Source organism: Peromyscus eremicus, chromosome 14, assembly GCF_949786415.1.
Source record: "Peromyscus eremicus chromosome 14, PerEre_H2_v1, whole genome shotgun sequence".
In the NCBI taxonomy this organism is placed as follows: domain Eukaryota; kingdom Metazoa; phylum Chordata; class Mammalia; order Rodentia; family Cricetidae; genus Peromyscus; species Peromyscus eremicus.
The window spans coordinates 75,803,256-75,821,337 of NC_081430.1; the positions used below are offsets into that span (position 1 = coordinate 75,803,256).

General features: G+C 44.3%; 1 long non-coding RNA gene across 3 annotated transcripts in view; it reads right to left on the minus strand.

Annotated features, from left to right (window-relative positions):
- Positions 1–18,082, minus strand: part of LOC131924053 (uncharacterized) — a 46,790-nt gene that overhangs the window by 6,739 nt on the left and 21,969 nt on the right. For all 3 annotated transcript variants that reach the window (XR_009382767.1, XR_009382766.1, XR_009382765.1), the window contains exon 3: positions 288–366. This is a non-coding gene — a long non-coding RNA (uncharacterized LOC131924053). The remainder of the gene's footprint in view (positions 1–287; positions 367–18,082) is intronic.

The following is an 18,082-nucleotide window of genomic DNA, read 5'->3' on the forward strand; positions in this document are numbered from 1 at the left end:
GATAAAAAATGCATGTATTAAATTGTAAAAGAATTAACGAAAAATATTTTTGAAAACATTTTAAAAATACACCTCGATGGGAGGATGTCCAAGAAACCTAGAAACCAATGAACACAATCAAAGACCAACGCTAGAAAATTCAAAAAATAAAAGAAAGTTGTCCCGGATTAGAATACAAATATACTCATGAGTCCATAGTGATAAAAATGAATGAGCAAATTAATATGTTCAGGAGAGAGCAGAGAGATAAATCACTCACACAGATGCATCCTAAATAATTTACTTACATTCTCTGCCCTCAAGGAGCACAATGCCTCCTTCCTTAAGTGTGGCTGCACTTCGTGGCTTCCTTCCAGAGAATGCAACCTGGGAATAAAGAAGAAGGAAGAGGAAAGAGGAGCTCCCCACAGCAGAAAACTGACAAGCCCAGCTCAGTCTTAAATCAGACCATAAATCACGGTGCTGTGTGATGTGGCTATGATGCAAGGAAATAAGACGTAGCCTCTGATCATCTACAAAATCCATACCACTGTCTAATCCTAAAATGTCAGACCAAAACCAGCAGAGGATGCTCCTATCCAGAGCGGGGCAAAAATGCCAAAGGCACCAAAAACAGAGACACATTTACAAACTGTCACCACCAAGAGAAGCCCAAGCAGTGGTGGTTTTACCTGACCCACAGTCGTTGAAAACAATACTTTTCATTTTATGGTGTTGGGATCCATTCCAGGCTCATACAGACTAAGAGCATGTACCAAGATACATCACCAGTCTAAAGTTGTTTTTGTTTCTTAAATCACCAAAGCAAAAGAATCGAAGGGATTTTTTTCTTTTAACCCTTAACAATACCCAGAAGCAGTAAAAGCTTTGAAAATAAAGTTTTTCCTTGAAGTCTTTCCAATAGTCTACATCATATTCTTACATAGGGTTTAAAGTTGGTGTTCTTGGGTTTTCTCCAGGACAAAGAAAGACTTTCCTAAAAATATTAGAGACAGACACAGCCCCGACTCAGGGAATTGAAGAAATCTGCTTCTCTTTCCTGGGCTCTCACTGCTGCCCACGTCTCAACCCATCTTTTCTGAGACTGCGCAGTCAACTACTTCTTACGGTGTTGTTTATCAGGTCTTCGTCCATCTCGGTGCTTAACATCTGAGTACTCCATCACACTCAAGGGGGCTTTGCATAAAGGTCACTGAGTCTCCAGACAGAGGCCACAGAGTGGTCAAACACCGGATCAGATTCTCTCCACCTCCTTGCCTTTGGATAGGGTCTCTCACCAAATCGGAAGTTCACTGTTGGCTAAACTGGCTGGTCAGTGAGCTCCCAGACTCTCCAAGTCCTTTCCTCCAGGGATTGGGGTCACAGAAACACACAGTTATTTATGGTTGTACAGCAAGCACTTTTCCTCATTGAGGTGGCTTTTCAGCCTCCCATACCCCTCCCCCGCACCCACCTTTTTTAAAGTCACCAAAGAACCAACATGATTTTTTTCCTTTAACCTTTAGCAATACACAGAAGCAGTAAAAAGCTTTGAAAATAAAGCTTTTCCTTAAAGATTTTTCAACATTCTGCATCATATTCTCACATAGGGTTTAAGGTCAGTGTTTTTGGATTTTCTCCAGATCAAAGAAAGATTTTCCTAAAAGTATCAGAGGTAGACACAATCCTGATTAGAGGGAGCACGGAGGAACACTGTGTAGCCCAGGCTGGTCTCGAACTCACGTTGATCCTTCAGCTTCCTCGGGGCTGGGATTAAAGGCACATACCATCATGCCCAACAAGAGACAAATCTTGAGAAGCTGCGCTCCAGTGAATCAGGCTGACAGGGCCAAGGCATGGAACTGTTTTATATCATCTTCCTATTGATGTTGGATGCATACAGCTCACTTACGTAGAATTATAACAAGCTGTTTCACCCTTGACCTGGGAAATACACTACAAGAAAAAAAAATTCTTCTCAGTAGTCTGAAGTCCCTAAATTTAGCACTAGAATTTGGAAACAAGGTCAGAGACTGACACCTTTGACAAGTAAAAATGACAAAAATCAATACGCTCCCATCCTGGGTTGTCCATCGGCTCTAAGTGACCCACCACAGCAAACTGGAGCCTCCAGGAGCCTGTCCACCACCCCGGAGTTCTTCTGTATTTCCACAGAAACTACTCATTTCAAATGGACTCTAGCTTAATGAGATAAGCTACAGTTCTGGAAATCACAGCACGCTAATGTCAAATGTGAACCTAAGGCTCTATAAGCAGTGGTTCTCGACCTTCCTAATGCTGTGACCCTTTAATACCGTTCCTCATGGTGTGGTGACCCCCAACCATAAAATGATTTCATTGCTACTTCATAACTGTACAATTGTGACTGTTGTGAATCATAATGTAAATAGCTGTGTTTTCTGATGGTCTTAGGTGATCCCTGGGGAAGGGTCATTTGACCTCCCAAAGGGGTTGTGGTCCACAGGCTGAGGACTGCTGCTCTGCATGGAGCCCGAGAAGAAACAGAGAGGCCCCAGCCAGGGTTTTAAAAGTATCTAAGCAGGAGAGTCCTTTTCAGTAAAACTGGAACGATTCTTCTGGCCTCTCACAGTATTTCCAGGAGACTAGACCATCACTTTGACTGTAAGTTCACCAAAGGACCTCAAGGTCTCCAGGGGAGACCGGAAGCGAAGGAATCCAAAGAGGTAGGCACGAGAATCTGACTGTTGCAAAGCTGGAGCTCCTACTACAGAAGACCTTTGTAAATGTGTTTATAAAGCAGTGTTTTATGAGTCTGGATAATGTCCCTCCGTGCCTTGGAGCAAGGAGCCTGCTGCTGTCCTGCAGACAAATATGATCCCATGAGGAGCCACCCCAGGAAGCCATCTTGGGCAGTCAGCTGAGCATTGAAGGGTTTCCTCACAGTAATCCTGGCTGGATTCTGTTTTTTGTTTTGTTTTGTTTGTTTGTTTTTGAAATAGGGTTTCTCTGTGTAGTTTTGGTGCCTGTCCTAGAGCTCGCTTTGTAGACCAGGTTGGCCTCGAACTCACAGAGATCCTCCTGGCTCTGCCTCCCGAGCACTGGGAGTAAATGCGTTCACCACCGCTGCCCAGCTTGAATCCTGGTTTTAAAATCACACATTGCATGTTAAATTGTACAAGTTCCATGTATTTAACTCAAAGGGCTTCTTGGTCTTTTGGAGACTACGGTCAAGGCAATGGATTCATTTGCCTGCTTTTTCAATAACAGGGTTGGGTTTTTGTTCTCTTTTGCTGTCTTTATTTCTAAATTTTGTTAGTCTTTCTAGGAAGAGCCTCACTCTGTAGTCTGGGCTGGACTGGAACTCTCTGCAATCCTCCTGCTGTGGTTCCTTAAATGCTGTTATTACAATCATGAACCACTATATCCAGCTTGGCTTCTCCTTCAATACAGTGACCTATTTGGTGGCCCTTACCCAGCGGTCTCCTCTATGTAGAGGGACCATGGCAAGGCTGCAAAGCTCAAAGCCTGAGCTCAGATCCTCACTCAAGCTGCACAGAGGGACTTACAAGTCCATTTGTAACCAAGGTGTCTATGGCTTGAAAGCAGCCTTGCGAAAATGTCAGCTGTAACCGGAACAACAATACAAGGGGTGCTTTCGGATTGACGTCTGCGCGCACAGGGTGAATCTCTGCTTTAGGTTTTATGCATGGGCTGAAGGGAAGAACGTGTACTATACAAGATTTGTACATGCATAAAAATAATCTTATTACCCCAAATATGCTCTTAAAACAAGCTATTTGGACACATCTCCCTCCTAAGGCAACATCTCTTTGCTCTCTGAAACAATCGCAAGGCTTCCGGTTATACTTAGCACCCTCCTTGGTATCTGCAGCGTTCCTGGGTGAACATACACCCTGACATATTTGAAAACATTCGCAGCTGTATATGTCTTCTCCAAGACCCTCTATAAAAGAATATTAAAATCAAGGCGCTCGCTGTTTCGAGTTTCTAAAACAATAGTCCTGGAGGCAACAGCTGCTCTCTCTTATTGTAACCAACTTCCTTGGCAACATGGAGATGGGTCTTTATAACATCCCTGGAGGGAACTACTGAAATCCAGGAATGGGGGGGGGGGGCTACAAAGCCTTGGCCTCTGTGTGATCCAGAAGACCCCTGACAGGCACCAGCTACCGCTTCAGGCTGGAGGGCTGAATGAATGCCTCCTTCATTGGACTGCCTAAGAAGGAAGTAAAACAGGAAGAGGGAGGGAAGGAGGAAGAGCAGGGAGGGATTTGGGGAGAGCGCCCCTAAGCTCTCCACAACATTTCTAGATATCTATTCAATAGTCGTACTTTGCAGCAGCTGCCCAGGCCAGACATATTGCGGCTTCCTGCGGGCACTGCTCCCCATCTGGAATATGAGGACGGCCTTGAGCAAGACATCCCCACTGATGCCAAAGATGGACCTGGATTTTTCACATCCGAAGGAACACAGCAGGGACTATTTGCTGTGCAGAGACTCCAAAGAATAGTCACAGACCTTCAGATAGGAACCTCACCCGCCAGGCCTCTGGTTTGCTATGGCAACATTATCACAGGGGGAAGCTCAGAGGGGGATTTGCCACTGTAGCAGCTCAAATGGCTCAAACACCCAAACCGAATGAAAGCATTTGGAGGGGCACAGTTTTATGTGCACGCTTTACAGCTCAGTTCTAAAGGGCAAGATTACCATAGCTCATCTTTCTGAATGCACACAAGACATTTTGCTCACACTATTTGTTTCTGCCATCCGTGGAAGAACCAGTAAGTAAAACATTTTATTAGGCTATAGTAATAAAAGTTAGACCATTTGCGGTTCTTTATATATTAGATTGTTTAATTTCCACAATGAAACAATAGGGTATTACTATATTCATTTAGTAGGTGAGTAACTTCAAGGCAGTAAGTGAACGCAAACGCATGCTTTTAATTTCCAGGCTTTACTACAAGCTCTCAAAATATTTGGGATCATTTCTCTAGCGGGGCTATCTGATCCTCATGCAAAATGGATTGAGTCTGCCACTGTGGCGTTCGGAATTCAGAATTAAGTCTATGCCGAGAGTGAATGCCTGAGGGGGGATTTGAACACAGATGGGTTAGCTCTGATGTGCATAGTCTTAGCCATATTATTGTCTCTCTTCAACTTCTCCTTGCCCTGCCTTCCTGGCTGAATCTCTGTCCTCAGTCAAAGGAGTGTGTGCCAAACTCCCGTGGGAAAAAAAAAAGAACCTGTACAACACACCTAGAGATCTAGGGCCGGAATGAATATTTTATGGGTACTGTTTGCAGAAATGAAGCCTACATTGTTCTAAATCACACAAAGGATCTTTCAGAGAACCAGGGTCTTGGGGTTTGAAGGGTCTGAAGGAGGTACCTAGTCTTCATATACACTTCAGAAATTCTGAAAGCTATTGTCAGAGTCAGTCTATTTTATATGAGGATCACATGGGTCCACTCCGAGAAAAGATCCGGAGTATTTTGAGGACTTATAATAAAGCTTGGAAATTAAAAGTAGGCAGTTGTGCCCACTTTCAGCCAAAGGAATCTAAAATGAAAGTATATGAACAAAGAGAAGAGACAATGGTAAGCAGGATGAAGGAAAGTCCATGGGAGACAGATGACTTAGCTGAGAAAGTCAAAACCCAGCATCCTGGAGAGGCACGGCTAATGAGAAGTGAGTTGCTTTGTGCCATGGGGCCTCTGAAAGTCTTTGGGTTTGGAGGCAGCAGGTAACTCTAAAGACCAGGGCAGGGAGTGGGGCTGGAAACAGCCTGCTAGGCAGTGGCTTCATCGTGAGCATTGGCTGCTCATTCATCCTTTCTCCAACCCCATGCATCAGAGGACCAGCCTTCCTCTACCCATTACAGGAACAGGAACAGTTCCCTTATTCTCTGGGAAAACTGAGTCCAATTTTTCAGGCTTAGAGACCTGCATTTTAATAAAAGGTGGAGCATTGTATCCAAGTCTAAATACTGAGTAAAGAAACTCCAAGGCCTTCCACCACGCTCTCCCAGAAGACTGATGGGTTCTTCTTAGGAGAAAAAGAACACCAACAAAAAAACATACCTAAAATGACATTTCAGAGCCTTTCCAATCCTTTAGCAGAAAAATCACAGCCCTGACTCAATTGCTTTTTTGAAAGTTTGACTTTCATTTTGAAATAATTTGACTTACCCAAACAAGGTTGCAAATTGCATACATCTCTACACAAAAATTATATGAATTATATGTTTACCTTATATCCTTCATCTAGATTGCCCAAATGCACCAAACCAATAAATTAGCATTGCCATCAAACTATTAATTTAAAGTCCTTAGTCAGGCCGCTGATTTTCCTTCCCTGATTCAGGACTAATCCAGGCTCACACACTGCATTTATCTGTCATATCCTCTTAGCCTCCACTTTAGGACAGATTTTCATTATTGTTTTGTATTGGATGACTCTGATACTCTAAAAGAGTATCGACTAATTACATGGGAGGCCGTTCCTTTTCATTGCATCGTGTCGGGAAGCACACCCTGTCCACACATCTCAGCACCACTGAAGCTAACTTTGGTCACTTAAGAAAGGGGATGCCTTTTGCACTCTAAGGCTGCATCTGCAATGAACATCTATTATAGGAAGCAAAATACTATGTTCCCTGACAGATTTGGGGCCATGAATTGCAGCCATCCATTGATGCTTCTGGTTTTATCACAGTTACTACTAGGGTAATTACCAAATGATGGTTTGTTTTCTCCATTACTTATTACACATTTTTAATGAAGATGCTATAGTGAGAGTCCTTTTTTTTATTTATATTAGTTTGGACTCTTGGATAGATACTTTATTTTATGGAATATATTCTATTTTATTATTTTGTTGATTAACTTGACTCTAGGTTTCACCAGCAAAAGCTTCTTAAAGCAAGTTCCTCCTTTTGGGCACGTATCCCTAATTTCTTGATCACTCTCTTACTTTCTGGTACCATAATGTATTCCAGGATCACAGTGTAAGTTTTTAAAACCACAGCCTTGAATGATCTGTTCCTGCAAGGAACCGTTTTTATGTTTCTTGCTGGGGAACGGTATTTAAAACCTAGCTGTGACTCCAGATGTACACTTAGCTACCACAGTGTCACTGATTCTAGATCCTCCCTGCAGGCAGAACCAGAAGATAAATATATATGCATGAGACACACATATACATCCTATGCTTATTAAAAAACAGAGATTCAAATATTGGATTAAAATTGATTTTAATAGATGTAATTAAAATTACATCTATTCACTCAAATAGATGTAAAAGAGAGAGAAATGAAGAAGCCAAATACAACAGCTCAGCTCCTCAGCCTTCTCAGGCCCATGCGGGTAGAAATGCCCTTTACATACAGAGGATGCAGAAGTAGGTTAATAACCTGACCAAGCTACCACGGGCTTCTGAGTAGCAACTTTTCCTCGTGGTCAGGGAAGCTTGAGTGTAGAATGTCTTCTGATACTAGGGAACCGGGGGGGGGGGAGTGCATATAGGGTGGGTGGGGTGTCTCATGTTGGGGCCAATTGGCTGACAAGCCTTATCCATACAGCAGTGTCTATATTTGGCTTTTTATTGGCTCATTCTTAACTGTGAACAGACAGCCCACCAGCAATGAACAACTGAGGGGACTAAAAACACAAATCATACTAGATCAAGCAAAATAGCAACACACACACACACACACACACACACACACACACACACACACACAAAACAACTTAGAACTGTCAAAAATACTATAGAAGACCAGAAAACCAGTGCAGGGAGGAGAGAAAAGCAAACTCCACAGCAGATAAGAAACAAACCCCACTAAACAAAATCAGAATGTCATTTAAAACAAGAAGAGAATAATAAAGGGGTCTTGAAGGTGGGAAATACAATACATAGTTTATGAAGCTTGGCAGAAGTGTGAGAAGGTCAAAAAGAGGAAAAACTTTAGGAAGTAGCAAGAAAATTTCTTCTTTTTCTTCCCCTGGACAATTTGTTCTGGAAGCCATTAGATTTAGGGGCTAAGAAAAGTTCCTCGTGCGTGGAGCTTAGAGGAGGGTTCCTTGGTGGCTCAGAGCAGTAACTGGAGCTTAAGGGGATGGGGTTGGCCCTGTAAGGGTGCCCCCTGCTGGAGGGCTGCAGTACAGGGGTGTGGCCCCCAAGACAGCAATGGTGAAGGGGGCTCTGAGCCGGGGAGGAAGATACTTCCACAGCCAAATGATCAAAGAGATCGTCAGTAAGAGAAGAAATAAAAAGAGGTCCTGTACCACACAGTGGGAGACAATACAAAGCCCATGGCAGCTCTCCTATGATATTCCTACTTTGAAAGATGCACGATCTGAAGTTAATTGAAAAGACATCAGAGGGAGAAATCTACAAAGTAGCTAACTAATAACTTGCACTCTTCAAAATTCTCAAGGTCTTAAAGGAAAGACCAGATTGCAGGAGACCGGAGAGAAGTAAGGACCATAACACAGCAATAGGAACTGGATCCCCGCCCCCAAAGACGAGTTTATTAAGGAAAGTGGAAAAACTTGACAAGTCTAACAATTAGATGGTAGTGATAGCAGTGTTAATCTTCTGATTTTTGTGGTTTTCTAGTGTTTTATGGGCAAAGGTACTCATTTGTAGGAAATATACACTAAAGCATTTAGATATCACAATTAATCATGTTTACAGTTGTTTTCAAATGGTTTCCAGAAAGTTCTTTTGCTTATATCTATTTTCCTGTAAACCTTTGTCTTAAATTTTAAAAAATTTGCCGGGCGGTGGTGGCACATGCCTTTAATCCCAGCACTCGGGAGGCAGAGGCAGGTGGATCTCTGTGAGTTCGAGGCCAGCCTGGTCTACAAAGCGAGTTCCGGGAAAGGTGCAAAGCTACACAGAGAAACCCTGTCTCGAAAAAACAAAACAAAACAAAATTACTGAGAAGGGGATGGAAAGATGCTCAGTGGTTACAAATACGTATTGTTCTTGTGTGGGACCTGAGTTCAGTCCCCAGTACCCCCACTGGGTGACTCTCAACCACCTGTAACTCCACCTCCAGGGGATATAATGCCTCTGGCACCATGGACACCTGCACTCACGTGCACATTCCTCCATGCAGACACACACACGTAATTAAAAATACTTTAAAAACTAAATCACCAAAACAGTAAGACAGTGAAGTCATGGAAGAAAAGATTTTGAACAAGTGAAGGGTTGGTCCAGGAAATCTAATATGTAGATACTATCATCTCCAGAATGTCAAAGGAGAGCAGAGAAGGGGACAGGATCACAGGGGGCGGAGTGGGGGGACGTGATTACCATGGGCCACAGCTCAGATTAAAGAGCCCACTAAAACACCCGGTGTAGCACATGAAAGAGAGCAAGTTTAATGAGCACCAGAGATGAAAGAAGACTGAGAGCGTCTGAAATGGTGTTCTAAAACACCGCGTTCTCCCTACGAGAGAACTTTTGGCTGAGGAGTAGACCATTCCTCTTTGCCAAGCCCTGACTCAATAATATCCTTTTTATCAAAGACGGTGACAGAAACGTTCAGAAAGGGAAGAGACACACATCAATCCAAAAGGCGTTTTCAACAAAACCTTGCCATCTTCCTGCTCAAGATAATGTTAAATTATAACCAGATGATGCTCAAATTAGTTTCCCAGAGCTTTTCCTCAATGACATCGCTGCTTGAGTAGTGTCGGAAACCGGCGCAGAGATTTGAGCATCTGCCTGCCGTTTGTCTTGGGACGGCTGAAGGAAGGATGTTTTTGTAAAGGTAAGGTCCGTGGGCACCAGCTCACTGCCCTCCCTCTCTTGAAGTAACAGTGCTCCTCTTCTGTTTCCACCCAAAGGCGTTTAACAGAGACCTCCGAAATGGAAAGCTTTTCTCTGTAATGTGGGATTCTAGAAATGGATATCCTCTAGTTCCCGACAGTCACTGTAGAAGGTAAAGATGATGTAATGTTTCTCCCGACACAGGTGAGGTCTAAAGAAGAAGGCACCCCCCACTTCCTTCAGAATTGCCTTCTCTCTCATTGACCTAGATTTCTCCTGAGACTACTGTCTCATCGCTTCCAAGACTGGTTTCTCCAGGTCCACACCTTCCCATGGGGAGGGAACTGCTTCAAATCTGCATTGCACATAGAGAGGAAAGGGAGACAGTATGATTCTGAACTCACAGCGTAGTGAACACCCCAGAAAGGCACTTATGCTCCTGTCCTTGGAATGGAGTTTGCAGGGCAGCTTTGCAGTGAGTACCTTTGTGTAAGTTGGAAGAAGAGTCCACCCCCTCCAGGCAGAAGGCTCCAGGCTGGAAGCCCCGGAGTGACCCTTCTTCTAGGCGCAGTCAAAATGACTGAATAAACATCAATGTCCTTCTTCTAGGCATAGTTAGAATGATTGGATAAACATTAACACCATCTGGTCTCCAGTGTGTACTCTCTCAACCCAGTACCTAGGCATCCCAAGTCACAAAATGTCCAACATTCACAATGACACTAGGCGTTTGGCCTACCCCAGTGCTCAGCTGGTGGTCTGTGGTGGATGCAGGTTAGGCAGTTTCTCTCCTAAGCCTCGCAACCAAACTCCACACCACTGCTAAAATGAGGTACCCAGACAGACAGAGGGGAGACCGTCCAGCTTGAAGTGTAGCCTGTCTTGGCATGCTTTCCTTCTGTTCCATTTTAGGCCCTGACAGTAGGACACCAGCAGGAGGCTGTCCCAGGCCCCCTTGACACCAGACTTCTGCAAAGGAAGCCATGTGGACTTCTCTCTCCAATAAATCCAACAAAGAAGGGAGACAACGACAGAAAAAAAAATGTGACTAAGACAAGGATCACCAGAGGAGGCTAGTGACCTAAGAAATCAGTGTTTATATTGGCTTTCCTTTTCCCTTCCCTGGGAATACCAAACTACCTCTTGAAGTCACATCAGCAGTCCTCAGGTTAGTCAAACCCAGGGACTCACCGCTAGCAACAGAGGCCTTCCTTTCCATAAAGGCTGGAATTTTACTCCAGAGCCCATGAGGACCAAGTTATGCATTGGGTGCTACAGAGGAAGCCAACTAGAACACAGAAGCTATCAGACACTGTGCCAGGGAAGAGAGAAACAGGGCCCCACCGTCTACCATCTGAGATGTCACACATACTTTTCCTCACCTTTCTAATTGTTTCTCACACTCTTTGGATGTCCTCCTTAGGGGCCTGAAGAAGCAGGGTTTCACTTTAAAGGATACAGCCACATCCATCTGTTCTGAATGGAAATAGTCCGGGCCAACCACAGCAGCTCCCAGTGCCACGAGAAGTGTACGGGATTGTGAGCTGTCTTCAGATGGACAGCGCCAACTTTTCCTCTCAGTGTGATGTAGGCACCCACTAAAGTCACCTCTACCCCAAGAGAATCTACCGTCAGTATCTCATGATCCCTGTTCTTTCTATCTGCATCATTGAAAGGAAGAGAGATCCTTCTATAGTCTACCCAGCTGGTTTAAACTTTTCTCTCTATCCCCAGTGACTACTGCCACTCTGATTGCAGAGAGCAGCACCCAATCTACCAGACAACAGGGGTGACATTAGCTTTTGTCTTATTCTATGTTCCAAATTTGAGAGACTTTTGTGACCTAAGCAAATTCAGACTCACCCATCATGAATTTTTAAGTTAGATTCCCATTGTGGAGAAACTACTCCCTCCTTGGTTTGGATAAATTTCTTCCAAGTGGGCCAGTATCCACTTGGGATTATTTTGATTTCCCCACATGGAACTAATGTTAGCCCAAGTCAACAATTTCTCCCATGTAAGTGTCCATGTGTTCGGAAGTCCACTCTATTTTAATTAAATCAAACTGTTTAGTTAAACAGTTCAAGATCTTTTTCTGGTTTTCTCTTCTAAGTATTCCAGGTGTCTTCCCTGAGATTTCTCACAAGGACTTATCCTGGTGTGGCGACCAATGCCAGCAACACAAGAGATGGATTTTGAAAGCTCCTCAACGGAACTTAGTACCTTTTATTGTCCTGCTGTCCAGCTCTCTGCCAAATACATGAGCTGTCCAAAACCATTCTTCTCCTTAAGTGTCAGTTTACTTTGAGATTCAGTGTCTTTTATTTCTTCGTGTGTGTGTGTGTGTGTGTGTGTGTGTGTGTGTGTATGTGTATGTGTGTGTGTGTGTGTGTACCTGTTCTTATGTACGTGTTCACGATGCTCTTACACATACCTGCGGAATCCAGAGGACAACCTCAGCTTTTGTTTCCCAGGTGTTGTCTACCTTGTTTTTTGAAACAAAGTCTCTCATTGGCTGGAAATCAGCCAGTGTGATAAGCTGGCTGGCCAGTGAGCCCCAGGGGCCCACTTGTCTCTGCCTCTCTAGCACTGGGATTGCAACCATGTGCCATCACAGGCAGCTTGCTTGTTTGTTTGTTTGTTTTACATGGGTTCTGGGGCTAGATCTTGGGTCCTCGGGCTTGCAAGGCAAGTGTTTGGCTTCTGTGACACCGCCCCAGCACCCCCCCTTTCACTCTTCAAGCTAAAAGATCTTTGGGCTAGTTCTCCAAGTGACTTGTTCAGTCAACTAGGAGATTACTTCTGGAATCTTCGGTTATTAAACTAGCTTAAAGCTTTTCTTTTTCTAATAAAATTCAACCTGCCAGGCAGACAGGAACACATTTTTGCCTTATTTGTACTTCTATTATTCTTTTACATAGTGCCTGATACATGGAAAGTGCCTGATAAGTTGTTCCTGGGCTGCAGTAATGAAATAAATCAAATGAGCCAGTCAACAGAGAATCAAACCCCATGACCAAATCCCTCACCTCCTGTAACACGGTTCACACACATCTGTCATGAAGGAAACTGTCTTCTTCTGGGCTTTTTCTTAAAATGTACATCAGCCACTACTTAATCCATATTGTTTCTTTGTGATGCAAGGTGTGACCATTGCTGTTTGGGATGAATTCTCTGTCGTAGAAATTCTCATAGCTAGTGGGGCGGTGGTGGCACACACCTTTAATCTCAGCACTCGGGAGGCAGAGCCAGGTGGATCTCTGTGAGTTCGAGGCCAACCTGGGCTACCAAGTGAGTTCCAGGAAAGGTGCAAAGCTACACAGAGAGAAACCCTGTCTCGAAAAACCAGAAAAAAAAAAGAAAGAAAGAAAAAGAAATTCTCATAGCTATGAACATGAGCTATGGAGCTAGACTATCTGTTCAGATCTTAACTTTACTGCTTATTAGATGTCACCGTGGGTAAACTGCCCTGTGCCTTGTTTCCATGTATGTAAAATGGTAATAATCATGGTTTATTATCCAGACAACTACATGATCACTGTACAAGATGTTTTGCACAATGTGTGACATTAAGTACTCAATAAAAACATTTTTATAAATATATTAAATAAGAAAAATATCATATAGATTTGGTCAAATCTAGTAAAAAAAAATCTCAAAATGCCATAAAAGCAATTGTATCATCCTTGAGAGACAACCAAAAGAAAAATCACATTACTTATATTTCTCCCTAAACATAACAGTATGGCTACTATGGGTAGCTTATTTCTATCAGTTGCTTTCCCAGCAGTGATGGTCTTTCTGAGCTTGGTGAAGTTTTTGGGGTTAAAGGGTCATTCAGAAGGCACACACTCTTGACTTCCTTTGGAGCTGCATCCTCTACGCTGCTCCATCTCTGACATCAATGTTTGAGGTTAGGCTCCAGGGAAACAAGCTCAGTGTGAGGCCACAGAGTAAGGGGGTGGCTGGCTGCCTGAGCAGGGAAGCACCAGCTGATAGCTGGGAAGATCCCTTCAGCTCTAGAAGAATCGTGCAAGGTCTGGACCCTGGTGCAGCTCTTCCTAGGAAGGCTCCTCTAATGCACTCACACTATGGGATGTTTCTGTCTCTTGTAAAGAGACTCTTGGAGGAGATTCCAGCTGAGGGGAAGCTTCTTTGTGGCCTTGGCTCCCAGGCATTTGGGAGATTGTGACAAGAAGCTAAATCAGGGCTTGTTCTCAAATAAAAGGTCAATTTCACTCCACTGGCTTGGGTTCAAGATAGGGTTAGGCAAAGCATCAAGCTAGGAAGACATGAGAGTAATCCATGGAAAGCAAGTCTGCCATGGATTACTGTGTGAGGGGGACTGGAGAGGCGTGTAGCTTTCCCGCTGGTACTAATACTGCCTTCATTTTGATCATCTCCATCCATCCTGCATTCTGCAGACATGATTCAGAGCAGGATTAAGCAAGGAAGAAATTAAGGAATAAAGATGAAGTAGAGATTAGGAAGGGCTGAGGAATAAGGGTAAGAAGTGTGCGTGTGTTTGACTGCAGTCCTGCCATCCAAAGTGAACCCAGTCTGGCCCTCAGGACACACCTGAGTCATTCTCTCTCCTGTTATCAACAAGAAAGCGTTTTCAACACCCACACATTGCCTTCTCCAGATCTGCAGTTCAATAATGGAGTCAACCAGAAAGGAGACCCAATACTCCATCTGCATCTTTGTTACCAGAAGAGCACATTCCCCAGGGCCCATGAAGTTGTCTTGAGTTGGATAGTACTTCTCAGTAGCAAGTGAGACTCGCCAATAGGACAGGCTGGTTAGCTAGTGAGCCTCGGGCATCTACTTGTCTCCACCTTCCCGGCACTGTGATTACAAGCACGTGCCGCAATGCCCAGCCTTTTTAAAGTGAGTGCTTGGGGACCAAACTCAGCAAGCACTTGGCCAACTGAGATACTTCCCAGCCCCTACTTTCTTGTTTAGATGCAGCACTTCCCCGAGAAATTCCAGTTAGAATGGCAGCGGACCCCATCATCCTCTTCTAGCAGTTCTGAGGAAACTAGGAGAGAATGGGTGTAGGCTTCCCCGCTCAGGATTATCTGACAGTCCGAACTGCTTTTCACTTCTTCTCTCAACCAGTGGAACACGGGGTTAATGACTTTGTCCAACAAAACCAAATGAGAAACTCAAGTCCAATTAAAAAGATCTCAGAAACAAGTCAAGCAGAAAGAGTGTTCTGGAAACTTTACAATTGAATTTTTTTCATTGACAAATGATCCTGCCATTGCTGTAGAGAGGGTAGCATATCTAATTCCTATAATTCTATATCTTTAAGTGAAGCTTGCAGGAGACGCCTTGATGGGAAGGAAGATCAATGAGACTGAAGAGAACATACTCCACTTGACTCCCCTCTCCCAATTTGGCTTCTCTCTGGGATTCTGATGATGAGACAACTCCTTCCCACCCCTGCCTGGAGCCAGTTCTCTCTGACACAAATCCTCAGGGGGATCACAAAACCAGTAGCTTCAGAAACAGTCAACTTCACCAGGGCTTCAAACTTCTCCAAGAAGTTCGAGAAAAGAAATCTCCTTTTCCTCCTGAGAATCTCAGAAAGAAAGGGAAGAAGGGCAGAGAGACCCAGGAAGTCCACACACAAGAGAATCTGTTTCTCTACTAAAAAGTGCCAGCCACGCTTGCCTTACCCTTAAATCAGACACCATTCTGTTGGTGGCATTATTTGAGGCTTTCTATGTGATAGACACATTGATACACACTGAAGTAAGCCAGTGTGAAGAGAAGACAAGAGTCCTGGAATATAAAACTGTCCCTTGTGTCACCGTGAAGAAGTTAACCTTCCTGTGACTTGGCTTTCTCATCTATAAAATGGGCAGAATGAACTCTGCCTCAACACTGCGAATTACCGAGAACCTGGGAGAAGGGGCTGTCCTCCAGCCTGGCCCCATCCCAGCCGCTCACTATCCAGCGAACATGTGCTCTTGGTCTTTGATTTCTGCAAAAGCCAGAGGGCAGAATTTGGAGTGCATCATGTCACAGCCTATGGCCTGAACCCCCGTCCTCCATCAGGAGACACCATCTACTCCTCCATTGCAGAAGTCACATCACTCTCACTGCAACAAGCACCCCAGGGTGTCAAAGCCACCAACATCTGAGCTGAGCTGAGCCTTCCTCTCCAAGGGTACAGGGCCTTTCCAGGCTATGGTTCCACAGCGAAGGTTGGTGAAGACGTTGAGCCCACACTGATGAGTTTGACCTCCCGGGGACATTATTAGGTCTGAGCAATGCAAGGAAGAACTGCCCCTTGGGTCCTGTCTTGCTCCTTCCCAGCCCACTGTTCTCTCCACTTCTGTTAAACATCCATCTCCAGGCACCAAACTACAGTGCCGATACTGCAGACCCCAATATGTTGTCACCCCTAATGCTACGCCTTTGTACCCCTAGAGTCACTGCCTTTGAGTGACAAGAGTAATTCAGATGGTCTCATTTCAGGGACCCTTTTCTGGTTCTCTCTTCCCATTTGCTCTAATGCATTCACAGCTGGTCTACTTGGATCCGAACAGCAGTACGTTTGACCATCTAGTATGTTCCTAGAACACTTTGAGAACTCTTTGTCACTAAAGCTAATACACACACACACACACACACACACACACAGAGAGAGAGAGAGAGAGAGAGAGAGAGAGAGAGAGAGAGAGAGAGAGAGAGAAAGAGAGAAAGAGAGAGAGAGAGTCTGAAATATAAATTGACAGGATGTGAAGCTGCATCTTGTTTACTACATAGTGAAACATCTTAATGGTACTCTTAGCAATAATGACTTTTCTCAGAACCACTTTTCTCTTTAGTATTTAATGACTTTCATTACCAAAATGTCATCTGTTTCTCAAAAATACTTAGCAAAACCTGTAAGGCTAGACCTGATCTCAACACCATTCTGTACGTCACAAACAAGTTTTGTTGTTGTTTAGATTTATTTTCTCTTATACACATGAATGTTTTGCCTACATATGTGTATGTACACACGTGTGTGCCTGGTACCCACAGGGGTTTGGAAGAGTGTGTCAGATCCCCTGGAACTGAAGTTATGGATGGTTGTGAACCACCATGTGGTGCTGGGACACCAAACCGAGTCCACTGCAAGAACAACATGTGTTCCTAGTCACTGTGCCCTCTTTCCAGCTGCACAGACAACTATTTTCTGATTTCTTTAGGGGATGCATGACTTCATGGCCTGGCAACATGACATTGCTAGATGCTGAAAAATAAAGATATTACCTAGACCAAACTTACGCTGACACCGGGAAGGTCTTACCTCCAAAGGCTCCACTGGCTGACTTGGTTCAGGACAATTGTAAATGTGAAGAAAAGCAAGTAACAACCACAACTTGTCCTTAAATTGACATGATCAATATACAGCTCCAAGTAAGTCAAGTATAAAAGACAGAGATGTGGGAGGGGACACAGGGGATCAGCCTCCAGCATGGTGCGTTTAGGAGCTTGGCGGGTATCAGGCAGATGAAACAATAACACCTACTCCAAACCTCATTTTCCTCAACTTCCAGGTAACAAGTTTTCCTGGCCTTATAAAGGTGGAGAAGTTATCTGTATCCAGATCGCTTGTAGAGTGAGAAGAGACTCATGATGTACTCAGACAGACCTGTCACGTGCAGAGAAATGTTCATTTGTTATTGGAATGTCTGTGTGTGTGTGTGTGTGTGTGTGTGTGTGTGTGTGTGTGTGTGTGTGTGAGGCACGTGTGGAGGTGAGGGGACAACTTTGTGGAGTCAGTTCTCTTCCACGTTTACAGAGTTCCCAAAGGTCAAACTCAGGTCATCCTGGCAAGTCCTTCACCTGCTGGGCCCCACCCAGAGAAAACTTTGTTTCCTAGCAGGGAACCATGTCCAAGACAGAGGTAAAGAATGCCAGCAAGAAGATCCATTTTCTCCAGGATGCTCAGGGTATGTGGAAGAGAGGTCCACCAACATCAGGGTGAACAGGCTGGCAGTGCCACCCCAACAGGTCTAAGGACATGCTTGACTCATGAACCTCAGCACAGCTCCGTTTCCCTGCAATCCCAGCTCCTCATGCCTAGCTTCCAGAACCAACCACAGTCGCTCCCTGGCTTCATCCTTTTCCCAGGTCCCTTTAACTGGAATTTAGCTTGTCCTTCTGGGCTCTAAGTTCAGTTTCTGCTTCAAGCTGTGGGAGATCAGATTTTAGAACCTGACTGAGAAAAGCAAAAATGGTTGTTTTGTTTTAAAAAACAAAACAAACGATGGCCGGGCAGCAGGGCTCAACCAAATGCAGCCCGGGGTTT